This window comes from Pristiophorus japonicus, unplaced genomic scaffold (genome assembly GCF_044704955.1).
Source record: "Pristiophorus japonicus isolate sPriJap1 unplaced genomic scaffold, sPriJap1.hap1 HAP1_SCAFFOLD_46, whole genome shotgun sequence".
Lineage (NCBI taxonomy): Eukaryota > Metazoa > Chordata > Chondrichthyes > Pristiophoridae > Pristiophorus > Pristiophorus japonicus.
Genome location: NW_027254363.1, coordinates 1,084,770 through 1,108,211, shown reverse-complemented (window position 1 = coordinate 1,108,211; position 23,442 = coordinate 1,084,770).

Sequence of the window (23,442 nt, the reverse complement as noted above, 5' to 3'; positions counted from 1 at the left end):
GAGGAGCGGCTATTTACAGAGTGGGAGCAAAGAGGAACGGCTGTTTACAGAGTGGGAGCAGAGAGGAGCGGCTGGCTACGGAGTGGGAGCAGAGAGGAACGGCTGTTTAGAGAGTTCGAGCAGAGAGGAGGGGCTGTTTACAGAGTGGGATCAGAGAGGAGTGGCTGTTTACGGAGTGGGTGCAGAGAGGAGAGGCTTCTTAGAGAGGCAGAGAATGAGGTGCGGCTCGTTACAGAGTTGCAGCAGAGAGGAGGGGCTGGTTACAGAGTGGGAGCAGAGAGGAGCGGCTGTTTACAGAGTGGGAGCTGAGAGGAGAGGCTGTTTACAGAGTGGGATCAGAGAGGAGTGGCTGTTTACAGAGTGGGAGCAGAGAGGAGCGGCTGGTTACAGAGTGGGAGCAGAGAGGAGTGGCTGTTTCAGAGCGGCAGCAGAGAGGAGTGGCTGTTTACGGAGCGCGAGCAGAGAGGAGCGGCTGTTTGCAGAGTGGGAGCTGAGAGGAGCGGCTGGTTACAGAGTAGGAGCAGAGAGGAGCGGCGGGTTACAGATTGGTAGCATAGAGAAGCGGCTGGTTACAGAGTGGTAGCATAGAGAAGCGGCTGGTTACAGAGTGGGAGCAGAGAGTAGGGGCTGTTTATGGAGTGGGAGCAGAGAGGAGCGGCTGGTTACAGAGGCACAGAATGAGGAGCGGCTGGTTACAGAGTTGCAGCAGATATGAGCGGCTGGTTACAGAGTTGGAGCAGAGAGGAGGGGCTGTTGACGGAGTGGGAGCAGAGAGGAGCGGCTGTTTAGAGTGGGAGCAGAGAGGAGCGGCTGTTTAGGTAGTTCGAGCAGAGAGGAGGGGCTGTTGACGGAGTGGGAGCAGTGTGGAGCGGCTAGTTCCAGAGTGGGAGCAGAGAGGAACGGCTGTTTACAGAGTGGGAGCAGAGAGGAGCGGCTGGCTACGGAGTGGGAGCAGAGAGGAACGGCTGTTTACAGAGTTCGAGCAGAGAGGAGAGGCTGTTGACGGAGAGGGAGCAGAGAGGAGCCGCTGTTTACAGAGTTGGAGCAGATATGAGCGGCAAGTTTCAGAGTGGGAGCAGAGAGGAGCGGCTGGTTCCAGAGTGGGAGCAGAGAGGAGCGGCTGGTTCCAGAGTGGGAGTAGAGAGAAGCGGCTGTTTACAGAGCTGGAGCAGAGAGGAGCGGCTGGTTACTGAGGCAGAAAATGAGGAGCGGCTGGTTATAGAGTTGCAGCAGAGAGGGGAGACTTGCTCCAGAGTGGGAGCAGAGAGGAGCGGCTGTTTCCAGAGTGGGAGCAGAGAGGAGCGGCTGGTTCCAGAGTGGGAGCAGAGAGAAGCGGCTGGTTCCAGAGTGGGAGCAGAGAGGAGCGGCTATTTACAGAGTTGGATAGAGAGGAACGGCTGTTTACAGAGTTGGAGCAGAGAGGAGGGTCTGTTGACGGAGTGGGAGCAGAGAGGAGCCGCTGTTTACAGAGTGGGAGCAGATAGGAGCGGCGAGTTCCAGAGTGGTAGCAGAGAGGAGCGGCTCGTTCCAGAGTGGGAGCAGAGAGGAGAGGCTGGTGGAAGAGTGGGAGCAGAGAGGAGCGGCTGTTTCCAGAGTGGGAGCAGAGAGGAGCGGCTGGTTCCAGAGTGGGAGCAGAGAGAAGCGGCTGGTTCCAGAGTGGGAGCAGAGAGGAGCGGCTCTTTACAGAGTGGGAGCAGAGAGGAACGGCTGTTTACAGAGTGGGAGCAGAGAGGAGCGGCTGGTTCCAGAGTGGGAGCAGGGAGGAGCAGCTGGTTCCAGAGTGGGAGCAGAGAGAAGCGGCTGTTTACAGAGCGGGAGCAGAGAGGAGTGGCTGGTTACTGAGGCAGAGAATGAGGAGCGGCTGGTTATAGAGTTGCAGCAGAGAGGAGAGGCTTGTTACAGAGTGGGAGCAGAGAGGAGCGGCTGGTTACAGATTGGGAGCAGAGAGGAGCGGCTGGTTACAGAGTGGGAGCAGAGTGGAGCGGCTGGTTCCAGAGTGGGAGCAGAGAGGAGCGGCTGGTTCCAGAGTGGGAGCAGAGAGGAGCGGTTGGTTCCAGAGTGGGAGCAGAGAGGAGCGGCTGGTTCCAGAGTGGGAGCAGAGAGAAGCGGCTGTTTACAGAGCGGGAGCAGAGAGGAACGGCTGATTACTGAGGCAGAGAATGAGGAGCGGCTGGTTATAGAGTTGCAGCAGAGAGGAGAGGCTTGTTACAGAGTGGGAGCAGAGAGGAGCGGCTGCTTCCAGATTGGGAGCAGAGAAGAGCGGCTGGTTACAGAGTGGGCGCAGAGTGGAGCGGCTGGTTCCAGAGTGGGAGCATAGAGGAGCGGCTAGTTCCAGAGTGGGAGCATAGAGGAGCGGCTAGTTCCAGAGTGGGAGCAGAGAGGAGCGGCTGGTTCCAGAGTGGGAGCAGAGAGTAGCGGCTGGTTACAGAGTGGGAGCAGAGAGGAGCGGCTGTTAACAGAGTGGTAGCAGAGAGTAGCGGCTGGTTACAGAGTGGGAGCAGAGAGGAGGGGCTGTTTACAGAGTGGTAGCAGAGAGTAGCGGCTGGTTACAGAGTGGGAGCAGAGAGGAGCGGCTATTTACAGAGTGGGAGCAGAGAGGAACGGCTGTTTACAGAGTGGGAGCAGAGAGGAACGGCTGTTAACAGAGTTGGAGCAGAGAGGAGGGGCTGATGACGGAGTGGGAGCAGAGAGGAGCGGCTCGATCCAGAATGGGAGCAGAGAGGAGCGGCTGGTTGCAGAGTGGGAGCAGAGAGGAGCGGCTAGGTCCAGAGTGGGAGCAAAGAGGTGCGGCTCGTTCCAGATTGGGAGCAGAGAGGAGCGGCTGGTTGCAGAGTGGGAGCAGAGAGGAGCGGCTGTTTCCAGAGTGGGAGCAGAGAGGAGCGGCTATTTACAGAGTGGGAGCAAAGAGGAACGGCTGGTTACAGAGTGGGAGCAGAGAGGAGCGGCTGGCTACGGAGTGGGAGCAGAGAGGAACGGCTGTTTAGAGAGTTCGAGCAGAGAGGAGGGGCTGTTGATGGAGTGGGAGCAGAGAGGAGACGCTGCTTACAGAGTGGGAGCAGATAGGAGCGGCTAATTTCAGAGTGGGAGCAGAGAGGAGCGGCTGGTTCCTGATTGGGAGCAGAGAGGAGCGGCTGGTTACAGAGTGGGAGCAGAGAGGAGCGGCTGTTTACAGAGTGGGAGCAGAGAGGAGCAGCTGGTTACAGAGTGGGAGCAGAGACGAGCGGCTGGTTACAGAGTGGGAGCAGAGAGGAGGGGCTGTTGACGGAGTGGGAGCAGAGAGGAGCCGCTGTTTACAGAGTGGGAGCAGAGAGGTGCGGCTGGTTACAGAGTGGGAGCAGAGAGGAGCGGCTCGTTCCAGAGTGGGAGCAGAGAGGAGCGGCTGGTTGCAGAGTGGGAGCAGAGAGGAGCGGCTGTTTCCAGAGTGGGTGCAGAGAGGAGCGGCTGGTTCCAGAGTGGGAGCAGAGAGAAGCGGCTGGTTCCAGAGTGGGAGCAGAGAGAAGCGGCTATTTACAGAGTGGGAGCAGAGAGGAGGGGCTGTTGACGGAGCGGGAGCAGAGAGGAGCGGCTGTTTACAGAGTGGGAGCTGAGAGGAGCGGCTGTTTACGGAGTTGGAGCAGAGAGGAGCAGCTGTTTATTGAGTGGGAGCAGAGAGGAGCGGCAGGTTGCAGAGTGGCATCAGAGATGAGCGCTTGGTTACAGATGCAGGGAATGAGGAGAGGCTGGTTACAGAGTTGTAGCAGAGATGAGTGGCTGGTTACAGAGTGGGAGCAGAGAGGAGGGGCTGTTGACGGAGTGGGAGCAGAGAGGAGCGGCTGGTTACAGAGTGGGAGCAGAGAGGAGGGGCTGTTGACGGAGTGGGTGTAGAGAGGAGCGGCTGTTTACGTAGTTGGAGCAGAGAGGAGGGTTGTTGACGGAGTGGGAGCAGAGAGGAGCGGCTGTTTACAGAGTGGAAGCAGAGAGGAGCGGCTGGTTACAGAGTGGGAGCAGAGAGGAGGGGCTGTTGACGGAGTGGGAGTAGAGAGGAGCGGCTGGTTACAGAGTGGGAGCAGAGAGGAGCGGCTGCTTACGGAGTTGGATCAGAGAGGAGCGGCTATTTATAGGGTGGGAGCAGGGAGGATAGGCTGTTGACGGAGTGGGAGCAGAGAGGAGCGGCTGTTTAGAGTGGGAGCAGAGAGGAGCGGCTGTTTAGGTAGTTGGAGGAGAGAGGAGGGGCTGTTGACGGAGTGGGAGCAGTGCGGAGCGGCTAGTTCCAGAGTGGGAGCAGAGAGGAACGGCTGTTTACAGAGTGGGAGCAGAGAGGAGCGGCTGGCTACGGAGTGGGAGCAGAGAGGAACGGCTGTTTACAGAGTTCGAGCAGAGAGGAGGGTCTGTTGACGGAGTGGGAGCAGAGAGGAGCCGCTGTTTACAGAGTGGGAGCAGATAGGAGCGGCGAGTTCCAGAGTGGTAGCAGAGAGGAGCGGCTCGTTCCAGAGTGGGAGCAGAGAGGAGAGGCTGGTGGCAGAGTGGGAGCAGAGAGGAGCGGCTGTTTCCAGAGTGGGAGCAGAGAGGAGCGGCTGGTTCCAGAGTGGGAGCAGAGAGAAGCGGCTGTTTACAGAGCGGGAGCAGAGAGGAGCGGCTGGTTACTGAGGCAGAGAATGAGGAGCGGCTGGTTATAGAGTTGCAGCAGAGAGGAGAGGCTTGTTACAGAGTGGGAGCAGGGAGGAGCGGCTGGTTACAGATTGGGAGCAGAGAGGAGCGGCTGGTTACAGAGTGGGAGCAGAGTGGAGCGGCTGGTTCCAGAGTGGGAGCAGAGAGGAGCGGCTGCTTCCAGATTGGGAGCAGAGAAGAGCGGCTGGTTACAGAGTGGGAGCAAAGTGGAGCGGCTGGTTCCAGAGTGGGAGCATAGAGGAGCGGCTGGTTCCAGAGTGGGAGCAGAGAGGAGCGGCTGGTTCCAGAGTGGGAGCAGAGAGGAGCGGCTGGTTCCAGAGTGGGAGCAGAGAGTAGCGGCTGGTTACAGAGTGGGAGCAGAGAGGAGCGGCTGTTTACAGAGTGGGAGCAGAGAGTAGCGGCTGGTTACAGAGTGGGAGCAGAGAGGAGGGGCTGTTTACAGAGTGGGAGCAGAGAGGAGCGGCTGGTTACATAGTGGGAGCAGAGAGGAGCGGCTGGTTACAGAGTGGGAGCAGAGAGGAGGGGCTGTTGACGGAGTGGGAGCAGTGAGGAGCCGCTGTTGACAGAGTGGGAGCAGAGAGAAGCGGCTGTTTGCAGAGCGGGAGCAGAGAGGAGCGGCTGGTTACTGAGGCAGAGAATGAGGAGCGGCTGGTTATAGAGTTGCAGCAGAGAGGAGAGGCTTGTTACAGAGTGGGAGCAGAGAGGAGCGGCTGCTTCCAGATTGGGAGCAGAGAGGAGCGGCTGGTTACAGAGTGGGAGCAGAGTGGAGCGGCTGGTTCCAGAGTGGGAGCAGAGAGGAGCGGCTGGTTCCAGAGCGGGAGCCGAGAGGTGCGGCGATTTACAGAGTGGGAGCAGAGAGGAACGGCTGTTTACAGAGTGGGAGCAGAGAGGAGCGGCTGGTTACGGAGAGGGAGCAGAGAGGAGCGGCTGGTTACAGAAGCTCAGAATGAGGAACGGCTGGTTACAGAGTTGCAGCAGAGATGAGCTGCTGGTTACAGAGTGGGAGCAGAGAGGAACGGCAGGTTACAGAGTGGGAGCAGAGAGGAGGGGCTGTTGACGGAGTGGGAGCAGAGAGGAGCCGCTGCTTACAGAGTGGGAGCAGAGAGGAGCGGCTGGTTGCAGAGTGTGAGCAGAGAGGAGCGGCTGTTTCCAGAGTGGGAGCAGAGAGGAGTGGCTGGTTCCCGAGTGGGAGCAGAGATTAGCGGCTGGTTCCAGAGTTGGAGCAGATAGGAGCGGCTATTTACAGAGTGGGAGCAGAGAGGAACGGCTGTTTACAGAGTGGGAGCAAAGAGGAGCGGCTGGCTACGGAGTGTGAGCAGAGAGGAACGGCTGTTAACAGAGTTGGAGCAGAGCGGAGGGGCTGTTGACGGAGTGGGAGCAGAGAGCAGCCGCTGGTTACAGTGTGGGAGCAGATAGGAGCGGCTAGTTCCAGATTGGGAGCAGAGAGGAGCGGCTGGTTCCAGATTGGGAGCAGAGAGGAGCGGCTGGTTCCAGAGTGGGAGCAGAGAGGAGCGGCTGGTTCGAGAGTGGGAGCAGAGAGAAGCGGCGGTTTACAGAGCGGGAGCAGAGAGGAGCGGCTGGTTACTGAGGCAGAGAATGAGGAGCGGCTGGTTATAGAGTTGCAGCAAAGAGTAGAGGCATGTTACAGAGTGGGAGCAGAGAGGAGCGGCTGCTTCCAGATTGGGAGCAGAGAGGAGCGGCTGGTTACAGAGTGGGAGCAGAGTGGAGCGGCTGGTTCCAGAGTGGGAGCAGAGAGGAGCGGCTGATTCCAGAGTGGGAGCAGAGAGGAGCGGCTGGTTCCAGATTGGGAGCAGAGAGGAGCATCTGGTTCCAGAGTGCGAGCAGAGAGGAGCGGCTGGTTGCAGAGTGGGAGCAGAGAGGAGCGGCTGTTTCCAGAGTGGGAGAAGAGAGGAGCGGCTGGTACCAGAATGGGAGCAGAGAGAAGCGGCTGGTTCCAGAGTTGGAGCAGAGAGGAGCGGCTATTTACAGAGTGGGAGCAGAGAGGAACGGCTGTTTACAGATTGGGAGCAGAGAGGAGCGGCTGGCTAAGGAGTGGGAGCAGAGAGGAACGGCTGTTTACAGAGTTGGAGCAGAGAGGAGGGGCTGTTGACGGAGTGGGTGCAGAGAGGAGCCGCTGTTTACAGAGTGTGAGCAGATAGGAGCGGCTAGTTCCAGAGTGGGAGCAGAGAGGAGCGGCTGGTTACAGAGTGGGAGCAGAGAGTAGCGGCTGGTTCGAGAGTGGGAGCAGAGAGAAGCGGCTCTTTACAGAGCGGGAGCAGAGAGGAGCGGCTGGTTACTGAGGCAGAGAATGAGGAGCGGCTGGTTATAGAGTTGCAGCAGAGAGGAGAGGCTTGTTACAGAGTGGGAGCAGAGAGGAGCGGCTGCTTCCAGATTGGGAGCAGAGAGGAGCGGCTGGTTACAGAGTGGGAGCATAGAGGAGCGGCTGTTTACAGAGTGGGAGCAGAGAGGAACGGCTGGTTACAGAGTGGCAGCAGAGTGCAGCGGCTGGTTACAGAGCGGGAGCAGAGAAGCCTGGCTGTTTACAAAGGCCGGGAAAAAGGAGCGGCTGGTTACAGAGTTGCAGCAGAGATGAGCTGCTGGTTACAGAGTGGGAGCAGAGAGGAGCGGCTGGTTACAGAGTGGGAGCAGAGAGGAGGGGCTGTTGACGGAGTGGGAGCAGAGAGGAGCGGCTGGTTACAGAGTGGGAGCAGAGAGGAGCGGCTCGTTCCAGAGTGGGAGCAGAGAGGAGCGGCTGGTTGCAGAGTGGGAGCAGAGAGGAGCGGCTGTTTCCAGAGTGGGAGCAGAGAGGAGTGGCTGTTTCCAGAGTGGGAGTAGAGAGAAGCGGCTGGTTCCAGAGTGGGCGCAGAGAGGAGCGGCTATTTACAGAGTGGGAGCAGAGAGGGACGGCTGTTTACAGAGTGGGAGCAGAGAGGAGCGGCTTGCTACGGAGTGGGAGCAGAGAGGAGGGGCTGTTTACAGAGTGGGAGCAGAGAGGAGCGGCTGGTTACATAGTGGGAGCAGAGAGGAGCGGCTGGTTACAGAGTGGGAGCAGAGAGGAGGGGCTGTTGACGGAGTGGGAGCAGAGAGGAGCCGCTGTTGACAGAGTGGGAGCAGAGAGAAGCGGCTGTTTGCAGAGCGGGAGCAGAGAGGAGCGGCTGGTTACTGAGGCAGAGAATGAGGAGCGGCTGGTTATAGAGTTGCAGCAGAGAGGAGAGGCTTGTTACAGAGTGGGAGCAGAGAGGAGCGGCTGCTTCCAGATTGGGAGCAGAGAGGAGCGGCTGGTTACAGAGTGGGAGCAGAGTGGAGCGGCTGGTTCCAGAGTGGGAGCAGAGAGGAGCGGCTGGTTCCAGAGCGGGAGCCGAGAGGTGCGGCGATTTACAGAGTGGGAGCAGAGAGGAACGGCTGTTTACAGAGTGGGAGCAGAGAGGAGCGGCTGGTTACGGAGAGGGAGCAGAGAGGAGCGGCTGGTTACAGAAGCTCAGAATGAGGAGCGGCTGGTTACAGAGTTGCAGCAGAGATGAGCTGCTGGTTACAGAGTGGGAGCAGAGAGGAACGGCAGGTTACAGAGTGGGAGCAGAGAGGAGGGGCTGTTGACGGAGTGGGAGCAGAGAGGAGCCGCTGCTTACAGAGTGGGAGCAGAGAGGAGCGGCTGGTTGCAGAGTGGGAGCAGAGAGGAGCGGCTGTTTCCAGAGTGGGAGCAGAGAGGAGTGGCTGGTTCCCGAGTGGGAGCAGAGATTAGCGGCTGGTTCCAGAGTTGGAGCAGATAGGAGCGGCTATTTACAGAGTGGGAGCAGCGAGGAACGGCTGTTTACAGAGTGGGAGCAAAGAGGAGCGGCTGGCTACGGAGTGTGAGCAGAGAGGAACGGCTGTTAACAGAGTTGGAGCAGAGCGGAGGGGCTGTTGACGGAGTGGGAGCAGAGAGGAGCCGCTGGTTACAGAGTGGGAGCAGATAGGAGCGGCTAGTTCCAGATTGGGAGCAGAGAGGAGCGGCTGGTTCCAGATTGGGAGCAGAGAGGAGCGGCTGGTTCCAGAGTGGGAGCAGAGAGGAGCGGCTGGTTCGAGAGTGGGAGCAGAGAGAAGCGGCGGTTTACAGTGCGGGAGCAGAGAGGAACGGCTGGTTACTGAGGCAGAGAATGAGGAGCGGCTGGTTATAGAGTTGCAGCAAAGAGTAGAGGCATGTTACAGAGTGGGAGCAGAGAGGAGCGGCTGCTTCCAGATTGGGAGCAGAGAGGAGCGGCTGGTTACAGAGTGGGAGCAGAGTGGAGCGGCTGGTTCCAGAGTGGGAGCAGAGAGGAGCGGCTGATTCCAGAGTGGGAGCAGAGAGGAGCGGCTGGTTCCAGATTGGGAGCAGAGAGGAGCGGCTGGTTCCAGAGTGGGAGCAGAGAGGAGCGGCTGGTTACAGAGTGGGAGCAGAGAGCAGCGGCTGGTTACAGAGTGGGAGCAGAGAGGAGGGGCTGTTGACGGAGTGGGAGCAGAGAGGAGCCGCTGTTTACAGAGTGGGAGCAGAGAGGAGCGGCTGGTTACAGAGTGGGAGCAGAGAGGAGCGGCTCGTTCTAGAGTGCGAGCAGAGAGGAGCGGCTGGTTGCAGAGTGGGAGCAGAGAGGAGCGGCTGTTTCCAGAGTGGGAGAAGAGAGGAGCGGCTGGTACCAGAATGGGAGCAGAGAGAAGCGGCTGGTTCCAGAGTTGGAGCAGAGAGGAGCGGCTATTTACAGAGTGGGAGCAGAGAGGAACGGCTGTTTACAGATTGGGAGCAGAGATGAGCGGCTGGCTAAGGAGTGGGAGCAGAGAGGAACGGCTGTTTACAGAGTTGGAGCAGAGAGGAGGGGCTGTTGACGGAGTGGGTGCAGAGAGGAGCCGCTGTTTACAGAGTGGGAGCAGATAGGAGCGGCTGGTTCCAGATTGGGAGTAGAGAGGAGCGGCTGGTTCCAGATTGGGAGTAGAGAGGAGCGGCTGGTTCCAGAGTGGGAGCAGAGAGGAGCGGCTGGTTCCAGATTGGGAGTAGAGAGGAGCGGCTGGTTCCAGAGTGGGAGCAGAGAGTAGCGGCTGGTTCGAGAGTGGGAGCAGAGAGAAGCGGCTCTTTACAGAGCGGGAGCAGAGAGGAGCGGCTGGTTACTGAGGCAGAGAATGAGGAGCGGCTGGTTATAGAGTTGCAGCAGAGAGGAGAGGCTTGTTACAGAGTGGGAGCAGAGAGGAGCGGCTGCTTCCAGATTGGGAGCAGAGAGGAGCGGCTGGTTACATAGTGGGAGCAGAGTGGAGCGGCTGGTTCCAGAGTGGGAGCAGAGAGGAGCGGTTGTTTCCAGAGTGGGAGCAGAGAGGAGCGGCTGGTTCCAGAGTGGGAGCAGAGAGGAGCGGTTGTTTCCAGAGTGGGAGCAGAGAGGAGCGGCTGGTTCCAGAGTTGGAGCAGAGAGGAGCGGCTATTTACAGAGTGGGAGCAGAGAGGAACGGCTGTTTACAGATTGGGAGCAGAGAGGAGCGGCTGGCTAAGGAGTGGGAGCAGAGAGGAACGGCTGTTTACAGAGTTGGAGCAGAGAGGAGGGGCTGTTGACGGAGTGGGTGCAGAGAGGAGCCGCTGTTTACAGAGTGTGAGCAGATAGGAGCGGCTAGTTCCAGAGTGGGAGCAGAGAGGAGCGGCTGGTTACAGAGTGGGAGCAGAGAGTAGCGGCTGGTTCGAGAGTGGGAGCAGAGAGAAGCGGCTCTTTACAGAGCGGGAGCAGAGAGGAGCGGCTGGTTACTGAGGCAGAGAATGAGGAGCGGCTGGTTATAGAGTTGCAGCAGAGAGGAGAGGCTTGTTACAGAGTGGGAGCAGAGAGGAGCGGCTGCTTCCAGATTGGGAGCAGAGAGGAGCGGCTGGTTACAGAGTGGGAGCATAGAGGAGCGGCTGTTTACAGAGTGGGAGCAGAGAGGAACGGCTGGTTACAGAGTGGCAGCAGAGTGCAGCGGCTGGTTACAGAGCGGGAGCAGAGAAGCCTGGCTGTTTACAAAGGCCGGGAAAAAGGAGCGGCTGGTTACAGAGTTGCAGCAGAGATGAGCTGCTGGTTACAGAGTGGGAGCAGAGAGGAGCGGCTGGTTACAGAGTGGGAGCAGAGAGGAGGGGCTGTTGACGGAGTGGGAGCAGAGAGGAGCGGCTGGTTACAGAGTGGGAGCAGAGAGGAGCGGCTCGTTCCAGAGTGGGAGCAGAGAGGAGCGGCTGGTTGCAGAGTGGGAGCAGAGAGGAGCGGCTGTTTCCAGAGTGGGAGCAGAGAGGAGTGGCTGTTTCCAGAGTGGGAGAAGAGAGAAGCGGCTGGTTCCAGAGTGGGCGCAGAGAGGAGCGGCTATTTACAGAGTGGGAGCAGAGAGGGACGGCTGTTTACAGAGTGGGAGCAGAGAGGAGCGGCTTGCTACGGAGTGGGAGCAGAGAGGAGGGGCTGTTTACAGAGTGGGAGCAGAGAGGAGCGGCTGGTTACATAGTGGGAGCAGAGAGGAGCGGCTGGTTACAGAGTGGGAGCAGAGAGGAGGGGCTGTTGACGGAGTGGGAGCAGAGAGGAGCCGCTGTTGACAGAGTGGGAGCAGAGAGAAGCGGCTGTTTGCAGAGCGGGAGCAGAGAGGAGCGGCTGGTTACTGAGGCAGAGAATGAGGAGCGGCTGGTTATAGAGTTGCAGCAGAGAGGAGAGGCTTGTTACAGAGTGGGAGCAGAGAGGAGCGGCTGCTTCCAGATTGGGAGCAGAGAGGAGCGGCTGGTTACAGAGTGGGAGCAGAGTGGAGCGGCTGGTTCCAGAGTGGGAGCAGAGAGGAGCGGCTGGTTCCAGAGCGGGAGCCGAGAGGTGCGGCGATTTACAGAGTGGGAGCAGAGAGGAACGGCTGTTTACAGAGTGGGAGCAGAGAGGAGCGGCTGGTTACGGAGAGGGAGCAGAGAGGAGCGGCTGGTTACAGAAGCTCAGAATTAGGAGCGGCTGGTTACAGAGTTGCAGCAGAGATGAGCTGCTGGTTACAGAGTGGGAGCAGAGAGGAACGGCAGGTTACAGAGTGGGAGCAGAGAGGAGCCGCTGCTTACAGAGTGGGAGCAGAGAGGAGCGGCTGGTTGCAGAGTGGGAGCAGAGAGGAGCGGCTGTTTCCAGAGTGGGAGCAGAGAGGAGTGGCTGGTTCCCGAGTGGGAGCAGAGATTAGCGGCTGGTTCCAGAGTTGGAGCAGATAGGAGCGGCTATTTACAGAGTGGGAGCAGCGAGGAACGGCTGTTTACAGAGTGGGAGCAAAGAGGAGCGGCTGGCTACGGAGTGTGAGCAGAGAGGAACGGCTGTTAACAGAGTTGGAGCAGAGCGGAGGGGCTGTTGACGGAGTGGGAGCAGAGAGGAGCCGCTGGTTACAGAGTGGGAGCAGATAGGAGCGGCTAGTTCCAGATTGGGAGCAGAGAGGAGCGGCTGGTTCCAGATTGGGAGCAGAGAGGAGCGGCTGGTTCCAGAGTGGGAGCAGAGAGGAGCGGCTGGTTCGAGAGTGGGAGCAGAGAGAAGCGGCGGTTTACAGAGCGGGAGCAGAGAGGAGCGGCTGGTTACTGAGGCAGAGAATGAGGAGCGGCTGGTTATAGAGTTGCAGCAAAGAGTAGAGGCATGTTACAGAGTGGGAGCAGAGAGGAGCGGCTGCTTCCAGATTGGGAGCAGAGAGGAGCGGCTGGTTACAGAGTGGGAGCAGAGTGGAGCGGCTGGTTCCAGAGTGGGAGCAGAGAGGAGCGGCTGATTCCAGAGTGGGAGCAGAGAGGAGCGGCTGGTTCCAGATTGGGAGCAGAGAGGAGCGGCTGGTTCCAGAGTGGGAGCAGAGAGGAGCGGCTGGTTACAGAGTGGGAGCAGAGAGCAGCGGCTGGTTACAGAGTGGGAGCAGAGAGGAGGGGCTGTTGACGGAGTGGGAGCAGAGAGGAGCCGCTGTTTACAGAGTGGGAGCAGAGAGGAGCGGCTGGTTACAGAGTGGGAGCAGAGAGGAGCGGCTCGTTCTAGAGTGCGAGCAGAGAGGAGCGGCTGGTTGCAGAGTGGGAGCAGAGAGGAGCGGCTGTTTCCAGAGTGGGAGAAGAGAGGAGCGGCTGGTACCAGAATGGGAGCAGAGAGAAGCGGCTGGTTCCAGAGTTGGAGCAGAGAGGAGCGGCTATTTACAGAGTGGGAGCAGAGAGGAACGGCTGTTTACAGATTGGGAGCAGAGATGAGCGGCTGGCTAAGGAGTGGGAGCAGAGAGGAACGGCTGTTTACAGAGTTGGAGCAGAGAGGAGGGGCTGTTGACGGAGTGGGTGCAGAGAGGAGCCGCTGTTTACAGAGTGGGAGCAGATAGGAGCGGCTGGTTCCAGATTGGGAGTAGAGAGGAGCGGCTGGTTCCAGATTGGGAGTAGAGAGGAGCGGCTGGTTCCAGAGTGGGAGCAGAGAGGAGCGGTTGGTTCCAGATTGGGAGTAGAGAGGAGCGGCTGGTTCCAGAGTGGGAGCAGAGAGTAGCGGCTGGTTCGAGAGTGGGAGCAGAGAGAAGCGGCTCTTTACAGAGCGGGAGCAGAGAGGAGCGGCTGGTTACTGAGGCAGAGAATGAGGAGCGGCTGGTTATAGAGTTGCAGCAGAGAGGAGAGGCTTGTTACAGAGTGGGAGCAGAGAGGAGCGGCTGCTTCCAGATTGGGAGCAGAGAGGAGCGGCTGGTTACAGAGTGGGAGCAGAGTGGAGCGGCTGGTTCCAGAGTGGGAGCAGAGAGGAGCGGTTGTTTCCAGAGTGGGAGCAGAGAGGAGCGGCTGGTTCCAGAGTGGGAGCAGAGAGGAGCGGTTGTTTCCAGAGTGGGAGCAGAGAGGAGCGGCTGGTTCGAGAGTGGGAGCAGAGAGAAGCGGCTGTTTACAGAGCGGGAGCAGAGAGGAACGGCTGATTACTGAGGCAAAGAATGAGGAGCGGCTGGTTATAGAGTTGCAGCAGAGAGGAGAGGCTTGTTACAGAGTGGGAACAGAGAGGAGCGGCTGCTTCCAGATTGGGAGCAGAGAAGAGCGGCTGGTTACAGAGTGGGAGCAAAGTGGAGCGGCTGGTTCCAGAGTGGGAGCATAGAGGAGCGGCTGGTTCCAGAGTGGGAGCAGAGAGGAGCGGCTGGTTCCAGAGTGGGAGCAGAGAGGAGCGGCTGGTTCCAGAGTGGGAGCAGAGAGTAGCGGCAGGTTACAGAGTGGGAGCAGAGAGGAGCGGCTGTTTACAGAGTGGGAGCAGAGAGTAGCGGCTGGTTACAGAGTGGGAGCAGAGAGGAGGGGCTGTTTACAGAGTGGGAGCAGAGAGGAGCGGCTGGTTACATAGTGGGAGCAGAGAGGAGCGGCTGGTTACAGAGTGGGAGCAGAGAGGAGGGGCTGTTGACGGAGTGGGAGCAGAGAGGAGCCGCTGTTGACAGAGTGGGAGCAGAGAGAAGCGGCTGTTTGCAGAGCGGGAGCAGAGAGGAGCGGCTGGTTACTGAGGCAGAGAATGAGGAGCGGCTGGTTATAGAGTTGCAGCAGAGAGGAGAGGCTTGTTACAGAGTGGGAGCAGAGAGGAGCGGCTGCTTCCAGATTGGGAGCAGAGAGGAGCGGCTGGTTACAGAGTGGGAGCAGAGTGGAGCGGCTGGTTCCAGAGTGGGAGCAGAGAGGAGCGGCTGGTTCCAGAGCGGGAGCCGAGAGGTGCGGCGATTTACAGAGTGGGAGCAGAGAGGAACGGCTGTTTACAGAGTGGGAGCAGAGAGGAGCGGCTGGTTACGGAGAGGGAGCAGAGAGGAGCGGCTGGTTACAGAAGCTCAGAATGAGGAGCGGCTGGTTACAGAGTTGCAGCAGAGATGAGCTGCTGGTTACAGAGTGGGAGCAGAGAGGAACGGCAGGTTACAGAGTGGGAGCAGAGAGGAGGGGCTGTTGACGGAGTGGGAGCAGAGAGGAGCCGCTGCTTACAGAGTGGGAGCAGAGAGGAGCGGCTGGTTGCAGAGTGGGAGCAGAGAGGAGCGGCTGTTTCCAGAGTGGGAGCAGAGAGGAGTGGCTGGTTCCCGAGTGGGAGCAGAGATTAGCGGCTGGTTCCAGAGTTGGAGCAGATAGGAGCGGCTATTTACAGAGTGGGAGCAGAGAGGAACGGCTGTTTACAGAGTGGGAGCAAAGAGGAGCGGCTGGCTACGGAGTGTGAGCAGAGAGGAACGGCTGTTAACAGAGTTGGAGCAGAGCGGAGGGGCTGTTGACGGAGTGGGAGCAGAGAGCAGCCGCTGGTTACAGTGTGGGAGCAGATAGGAGCGGCTAGTTCCAGATTGGGAGCAGAGAGGAGCGGCTGGTTCCAGATTGGGAGCAGAGAGGAGCGGCTGGTTCCAGAGTGGGAGCAGAGAGGAGCGGCTGGTTCGAGAATGGGAGCAGAGAGAAGCGGCGGTTTACAGAGCGGGAGCAGAGAGGAGCGGCTGGTTACTGAGGCAGAGAATGAGGAGCGGCTGGTTATAGAGTTGCAGCAAAGAGTAGAGGCATGTTACAGAGTGGGAGCAGAGAGGAGCGGCTGCTTCCAGATTGGGAGCAGAGAGGAGCGGCTGGTTACAGAGTGGGAGCAGAGTGGAGCGGCTGGTTCCAGAGTGGGAGCAGAGAGGAGCGGCTGATTCCAGAGTGGGAGCAGAGAGGAGCGGCTGGTTCCAGATTGGGAGCAGAGAGGAGCGGCTGGTTCCAGAGTGCGAGCAGAGAGGAGCGGCTGGTTGCAGAGTGGGAGCAGAGAGGAGCGGCTGTTTCCAGAGTGGGAGAAGAGAGGAGCGGCTGGTACCAGAATGGGAGCAGAGAGAAGCGGCTGGTTCCAGAGTTGGAGCAGAGAGGAGCGGCTATTTACAGAGTGGGAGCAGAGAGGAACGGCTGTTTACAGATTGGGAGCAGAGAGGAGCGGCTGGCTAAGGAGTGGGAGCAGAGAGGAACGGCTGTTTACAGAGTTGGAGCAGAGAGGAGGGGCTGTTGACGGAGTGGGTGCAGAGAGGAGCCGCTGTTTACAGAGTGTGAGCAGATAGGAGCGGCTAGTTCCAGAGTGGGAGCAGAGAGGAGCGGCTGGTTACAGAGTGGGAGCAGAGAGTAGCGGCTGGTTCGAGAGTGGGAGCAGAGAGAAGCGGCTCTTTACAGAGCGGGAGCAGAGAGGAGCGGCTGGTTACTGAGGCAGAGAATGAGGAGCGGCTGGTTATAGAGTTGCAGCAGAGAGGAGAGGCTTGTTACAGAGTGGGAGCAGAGAGGAGCGGCTGCTTCCAGATTGGGAGCAGAGAGGAGCGGCTGGTTACAGAGTGGGAGCAGAGTGGAGCGGCTGGTTCCAGAGCGGGAGCCGAGAGGTGCGGCGATTTACAGAGTGGGAGCAGAGAGGAACGGCTGTTTACAGAGTGGGAGCAGAGAGGAGCGGCTGGTTACGGAGAGGGAGCAGAGAGGAGCGGCTGGTTACAGAGTGGGAGCAGAGAGGAGGGGCTGTTGACGGAGTGGGAGCAGAGAGGAGCGGCTGGTTACAGAGTGGGAGCAGAGAGGAGCGGCTCGTTCCAGAGTGGGAGCAGAGAGGAGCGGCTGGTTGCAGAGTGGGAGCAGAGAGGAGCGGCTGTTTCCAGAGTGGGAGCAGAGAGGAGTGGCTGTTTCCAGAGTGGGAGAAGACAGAAGCGGCTGGTTCCAGAGTGGGCGCAGAGAGGAGCGGCTATTTACAGAGTGGGAGCAGAGAGGGACGGCTGTTTACAGAGTGGGAGCAGAGAGGAGCGGCTTGCTACGGAGTGGGAGCAGAGAGGAGGGGCTGTTTACAGAGTGGGAGCAGAGAGGAGGGGCTGTTGACGGAGTGGGAGCAGAGAGGAGCCGCTGTTGACAGAGTGGGAGCAGAGAGAAGCGGCTGGTTACATAGTGGGAGCAGAGAGGAGCGGCTGGTTACAGAGTGGGAGCAGAGAGGAGGGGCTGTTGACGGAGTGGGAGCAGAGAGGAGCCGCTGTTGACAGAGTGGGAGCAGAGAGAAGCGGCTGTTTGCAGAGCGGGAGCAGAGAGGAGCGGCTGGTTACTGAGGCAGAGAATGAGGAGCGGCTGGTTATAGAGTTGCAGCAGAGAGGAGAGGCTTGTTACAGAGTGGGAGCAGAGAGGAGCGGCTGCTTCCAGATTGGGAGCAGAGAGGAGCGGTTGGTTACAGAGTGGGAGCAGAGAGGAGCGGCTGGTTCCAGAGCGGGAGCCGAGAGGTGCGGCGATTTACAGAGTGGGAGCAGAGAGGAACGGCTGTTTACAGAGTGGGAGCAGAGAGGAGCGGCTGGTTACGGAGAGGGAGCAGAGAGGAGCGGCTGGTTACAGAAGCTCAGAATGAGGAGCGGCTGGTTACAGAGTTGCAGCAGAGATGAGCTGCTGGTTACAGAGTGGGAGCAGAGAGGAACGGCAGGTTACAGAGTGGGAGCAGAGAGGAGGGGCTGTTGACGGAGTGGGAGCAGAGAGGAGCCGCTGCTTACAGAGTGGGAGCAGAGAGGAGCGGCTGGTTGCAGAGTGGGAGCAGAGAGGAGCGGCTGTTTCCAGAGTGGGAGCAGAGAGGAGTGGCTGGTTCCCGAGTGGGAGCAGAGATTAGCGGCTGGTTCCAGAGTTGGAGCAGATAGGAGCGGCTATTTACAGAGTGGGAGCAGCGAGGAACGGCTGTTTACAGAGTGGGAGCAAAGAGGAGCGGCTGGCTACGGAGTGTGAGCAGAGAGGAACGGCTGTTAACAGAGTTGGAGCAGAGCGGAGGGGCTGTTGACGGAGTGGGAGCAGAGAGGAGCCGCTGGTTACAGAGTGGGAGCAGATAGGAGCGGCTAGTTCCAGATTGGGAGCAGAGAGGAGCGGCTGGTTCCAGATTGGGAGCAGAGAGGAGCGGCTGGTTCCAGAGTGGGAGCAGAGAGGAGCGGCTGGTTCGAGAGTGGGAGCAGAGAGAAGCGGCGGTTTACAGAGCGGGAGCAGAGAGGAGCGGCTGGTTACTGAGGCAGAGAATGAGGAGCGGCTGGTTATAGAGTTGCAGCAAAGAGTAGAGGCATGTTACAGAGTGGGAGCAGAGAGGAGCGGCTGCTTCCAGATTGGGAGCAGAGAGGAGCGGCTGGTTACAGAGTGGGAGCAGAGTGGAGCGGCTGGTTCCAGAGTGGGAGCAGAGAGGAGCGGCTGATTCCAGAGTGGGAGCAGAGAGGAGCGGCTGGTTCCAGATTGGGAGCAGAGAGGAGCGGCTGGTTCCAGAGTGGGAGCAGAGAGGAGCGGCTGGTTACAGAGTGGGAGCAGAGAGCAGCGGCTGGTTACAGAGTGGGAGCAGAGAGGAGGGGCTGTTGACGGAGTGGGAGCAGAGAGGAGCCGCTGTTTACAGAGTGGGAGCAGAGAGGAGCGGCTGGTTACAGAGTGGGAGCAGAGAGGAGCGGCTCGTTCTAGAGTGCGAACAGAGAGGAGCGGCTGGTTGCAGAGTGGGAGCAGAGAGGAGCGGCTGTTTCCAGAGTGGGAGAAGAGAGGAGCGGCTGGTACCAGAATGGGAGCAGAGAGAAGCGGCTGGTTCCAGAGTTGGAGCAGAGAGGAGCGGCTATTTACAGAGTGGGAGCAGAGAGGAACGGCTGTTTACAGATTGGGAGCAGAGAGGAGCGGCTGGCTAAGGAGTGGGAGCAGAGAGGAACGGCTGTTTACAGAGTTGGAGCAGAGAGGAGGGGCTGTTGACGGAGTGGGTGCAGAGAGGAGCCGCTGTTTACAGAGTGTGAGCAGATAGGAGCGGCTGGTTCCAGATTGGGAGTAGAGAGGAGCGGCTGGTTCCAGATTGGGAGTAGAGAGGAGCGGCTGGTTCCAGAGTGGGAGCAGAGAGGAGCGGCTGGTTCCAGATTGGGAGTAGAGAGGAGCGGCTGGTTCCAGAGTGGGAGCAGAGAGGAGCGGCTGGTTCCAGAGTGGGAGCAGAGAGAAGCGGCTCTTTACAGAGCGGGAGCAGAGAGGAGCGGCTGGTTACTGAGGCAGAGAATGAGGAGCGGCTGGTTATAGAGTTGCAGCAGAGAGGAGAGGCTTGTTACAGAGTGGGAGCAGAGAGGAGCGGCTGCTTCCAGATTGGGAGCAGAGAGGAGCGGCTGGTTACAGAGTGGGAGCAGAGTGGAGCGGCTGGTTCCAGAATGGGAGCAGAGAGGAGCGGCTGGTTACAGAAGCTCAGAATGATGAGCCGCTGGTTACAGAGTTGCAGCAGAGATGAGCTGCTGGTTACAGAGTGGGAGCAGAGAGGAGCGGCTGGTTACAGAGTGGGAGCAGAGAGGAGGGGCTGTTGACGGAGTGGGAGCAGAGAGGAGCGGCTGGTTACAGAGTGGGAGCAGAGAGGAGCGGCTCGTTCCAGAGTGGGAGCAGAGAGGAGCGGCTGGTTGCAGAGTGGGAGCAGAGAGGAGCGGCTGTTTCCAGAGTGGGAGCAGAGAGGAGTGGCTGTTTCCAGAGTGGGAGAAGAGAGAAGCGGCTGGTTCCAGAGTGGGCGCAGAGAGGAGCGGCTATTTACAGAGTGGGAGCAGAGAGGGACGGCTGTTTACAGAGTGGGAGCAGAGAGGAGCGGCTTGCTACGGAGTGGGAGCAGAGAGGAACGGCTGTTTACAGAGTTGGAGCAGAGCGGAGGGGCTGTTGACGGAGTGGGAGCAGAGATGAGCCGCTGTTTACAGAGTGGGAGCAGATAGGAGGGGCTAGTTCCAGATTGGGAGCAGAGAGGAGCGGCTAGTTCCAGATTGGGAGCAGAGAGGAGCGGCTGGTTCCAGAGTGGGAGCAGAGAGGAGCGGCTGGTTCGAGAGTGGGAGCAGAGAGAAGCGGCTGTTTACAGAGCGGGAGCAGAGAGGAGCGGTTGGTTACTGAGGCAGAGAATGAGGATCGGCTGGTTATAGAGCTGCAGCAGAGATGAGAGGCTTGTTACAGAGTGGGAGCAGAGAGGAGCGGTTGCTTCCAGATTGGGAGCAGAGAGGAGCGGATGGTTACAGAGTGGGAGCAGAGTGGAGCGGCTGGTTCCAGAGTGGGAGCAGAGAGGAGCGGCTGGTTCCAGAGTGGGAGCAGAGAGGAGCGGCTGGTTACAGAGTGGGAGCAGAGAGGAGAGGCTGGTTACAGACTGGGAGCAGAGAGGAGCGGCTGTGTAGAGAGTGTGAGAAGAGAGGAGCGGCTGGTTACAGCGTGGGAGCAGAGAGGAGCGGCTGGTTACAGAGTGGGAGCAGAGAGGAGGGGCTGTTGACGGAGTGGGAGCAGAGAGGAGCCGCTGTTTACAGAGTGGGAGCATAGAGGAGCGGCTGGTTACAGAGTGGGAGCAGAGAGGAGCGGCTCGATCCAGAGTGGGAGCAGAGAGGAGCGGCTGGTTGCAGAGTGGGAGCAGAGAGGAGCGGCTGTTTCCAGAGTGGGAGCAGAGAGTAGCGGCTGGTTCCAGAGTGGGAGCAGAGAGAAGCGGCTGGTTCCAGAGTGGGAGCAGAGAGGAGCGGCTATTTACAGAGTGGGAGCAGAGAGGAACGGCTGTTTACAGAGTGGGAGCAGAGAGGAGCGGCTTGCTACGGAGTGGGAGCAGAGAGGAGCCGCTGTTACAGAGTGGGAGCAGATAGGAGGGGCTAGTTCCAGATTGGGAGCAGAGAGGAGCGGCTGGTTCCAGATTGGGAGCAGAGAGGAGCGGCTGGTTCCAGAGTGGGAGCAGAGAGGAGCGGCTGGTTCGAGAGTGGGAGCAGAGAGAAGCGGCTGTTTACAGAGCGGGAGCAGAGAGGAGCGGTTGGTTACTGAGGCAGAGAATGAGGAGCGGCTGGTTATAGAGCTGCAGCAGAGATGAGAGGCTTGTTACAGAGTGGGAGCAGAGAGCAGCGGCTGCTTCCAGATTGGGAGCAGAGAGGAGCGGCTGGTTACAGAGTGGGAGCAGAGTGGAGCGGCTGGTTCCAGAGTGGGAGCAGAGAGGAGCGGCTGGTTCCAGAGTGGGAGCAGAGAGGAGCGGCTGGTTCCAGAGTGGGAGCAGAGAGGAGAGGCTGGTGACAGAGTGGGAGCAGAGAGGAGCGGCTGTTTACAGAGTGTGAGAAGAGAGGAGCGGCTGGTTACAGCGTGGGAGCAGAGAGGAGCGGCTGGTTACAGAGTGGGAGCAGAGAGGAGGGGCTGTTGACGGAGTGGGAGCAGAGAGGAGCCGCTGTTTACAGAGTGGGAGCAGAGAGGAGCGGCTGGTTACAGAGTGGGAGCAGAGAGGAGCGGCTCGATCCAGAGTGGGAGCAGAGAGGAGCGGCTGGTTGCAGAGTGGGAGCAGAGAGGAGCGGCTGTTTCCAGAGTGGGAGCAGAGAGGGCCGGCTGGTTCCTGAGTGGGAGCAGAGAGAAGCGGCTGGTTCCAGAGTGGGAGCAGAGAGGAGCGGCTATTTACAGAGTGGGAGCAGAGAGGAACGGCTGTTTACAGAGTGGGAGCAGAGAGGAGCGGCTGGCTAAGGAGTGGGAGCAGAGAGGAACGGCTGTTAACAGAGTTGGAGCAGAGAGGAGGGGCTGATGACGGAGTGGGAGCAGAGAGGAGCGGCTCGATCCAGAATGGGAGCAGATAGGAGCGGCTGGTTGCAGAGTGGGAGCAGAGAGGAGCGGCTCGGTCCAGAGTGGGAGCAAAGAAGTGCGGCTCGTTCCAGATTGGGAGCAGAGAGGAGCGGCTGGTTGCAGAGTGGGAGCAGAGAGGAGCGGCTGTTTCCAGAGTGGGAGCAGAGAGGAGCGGCTGGTTCCAGAGTGGGAGCAGAGAGAAGCGGCTGGTTCCAGAGTGGGAGCAGAGAGGAGCGGCTATTTACAGAGTGGGAGCAGAGAGGAACGGCTGTTTACAGAGTGGGAGCAGAGAGGAGGGGCTGGTTCCAGAGTGGGAGCAGAGAGGAGAGGCTGGTTACAGACTGGGAGCAGAGAGGAGCGGCTGTGTAGAGAGTGTGAGAAGAGAGGAGCGGCTGGTTACAGCGTGGGAGCAGAGAGGAGCGGCTGGTTACAGAGTGGGAGCAGAGAGGAGAGGCTGGTTACAGACTGGGAGCAGAGAGGAGCGGCTGTGTAGAGAGTGTGAGAAGAGAGGAGCGGCTGGTTACAGCGTGGGAGCAGAGAGGGGCGGCTGGTTACAGAGTGGGAGCAGAGAGGAGGGGCTGTTGACGGAGTGGGAGCAGAGAGGAGCCGCTGTTTACAGAGTGGGAGCATAGAGGAGCGGCTGGTTACAGAGTGGGAGCAGAGAGGAGCGGCTCGATCCAGAGTGGGAGCAGAGAGGAGCGGCTGGTTGCAGAGTGGGAGCAGAGAGGAGCGGCTGTTTCCAGAGTGGGAGCAGAGAGGAGCGGCTGGTTCCAGAGTGGGAGCAGAGAGAAGCGGCTGGTTCCAGAGTGGGAGCAGAGAGGAGCGGCTATTTACAGAGTGGGAGCAGAGAGGAACGGCTGTTTACAGAGTGGGAGCAGAGAGGAGCGGCTTGCTACGGAGTGGGAGCAGAGAGGAACGGCTGTTTACAGAGTTGGAGCAGAGCGGAGGGGCTGTTGACGGAGTGGGAGCAGAGAGGAGCCGCTGTTACAGAGTGGGAGCAGATAGGAGGGGCTAGTTCCAGATTGGGAGCAGAGAGGAGCGGCTGGTTCCAGATTGGGAGCAGAGAGGAGCGGCTGGTTCCAGAGTGGGAGCAGAGAGGAGCGGCTGGTTCGAGAGTGGGAGCAGAGAGAAGCGGCTGTTTACAGAGCGGGAGCAGAGAGGAGCGGTTGGTTACTGAGGCAGAGAATGAGGAGCGGCTGGTTATAGAGCTGCAGCAGAGATGAGAGGCTTGTTACAGAGTGGGAGCAGAGAGGAGCGGCTGCTTCCAGATTGGGAGCAGAGAGGAGCGGCTGGTTACAGAGTGGGAGCAGAGTGGAGCGGCTGGTTCCAGAGTGGGAGCAGAGAGGAGCGGCTGGTTCCAGACTGGGAGCAGAGAGGAGCGGCTGGTTCCAGAGTGGGAGCAGAGAGGAGAGGCTGGTTACAGAGTGGGAGCAGAGAGGAGCGGCTGTTTACAGAGTGTGAGAAGAGAGGAGCGGCTGGTTACAGCGTGGGAGCAGAGAGGAGCGGCTGGTTACAGAGTGGGAGCAGAGAGGAGGGGCTGTTGACGGAGTGGGAGCAGAGAGGAGCCGCTGTTTACAGAGTGGGAGCAGAGAGGAGCGGCTGGTTACAGAGTGGGAGCAGAGAGGAGCGGCTCGATCCAGAGTGGGAGCAGAGAGGAGCGGCTGGTTGCAGAGTGGGAGCAGAGAGGAGCGGCTGTTTCCAGAGTGGGAGCAGAGAGGGCCGGCTGGTTCCTGAGTGGGAGCAGAGAGAAGCGGCTGGTTCCAGAGTGGGAGCAGAGAGGAGCGGCTATTTACAGAGTGGGAGCAGAGAGGAACGGCTGTTTACAGAGTGGGAGCAGAGAGGAGCGGCTGGCTAAGGAGTGGGAGCAGAGAGGAACGGCTGTTAACAGAGTTGGAGCAGAGAGGAGGGGCTGATGACGGAGTGGGAGCAGAGAGGAGCGGCTCGATCCAGAATGGGAGCAGATAGGAGCGGCTGGTTGCAGAGTGGGAGCAGAGAGGAGCGGCTCGGTCCAGAGTGGGAGCAAAGAGGTGCGGCTCGTTCCAGATTGGGAGCAGAGAGGAGCGGCTGGTTGCAGAGTGGGAGCAGAGAGGAGCGGCTGTTTCCAGAGTGGGAGCAGAGAGGAGCGGCTGGTTCCAGAGTGGGAGCAGAGAGAAGCGGCTGGTTCCAGAGTGGGAGCAGAGAGGAGCGGCTATTTACAGAGTGGGAGCAGAGAGGAACGGCTGTTTACAGAGTGGGAGCAGAGAGGAGGGGCTGGTTCCAGATTGGGAGCAGAGAGGAGCGGCTGGTTCCAGATTGGGAGCAGAGAGGAGCGGCTGGTTCCAGAGTGGGAGCAGAGAGGAGCGGCTGGTTCGAGAGTGGGAGCAGAGAGAAGCGGCTGTTTACAG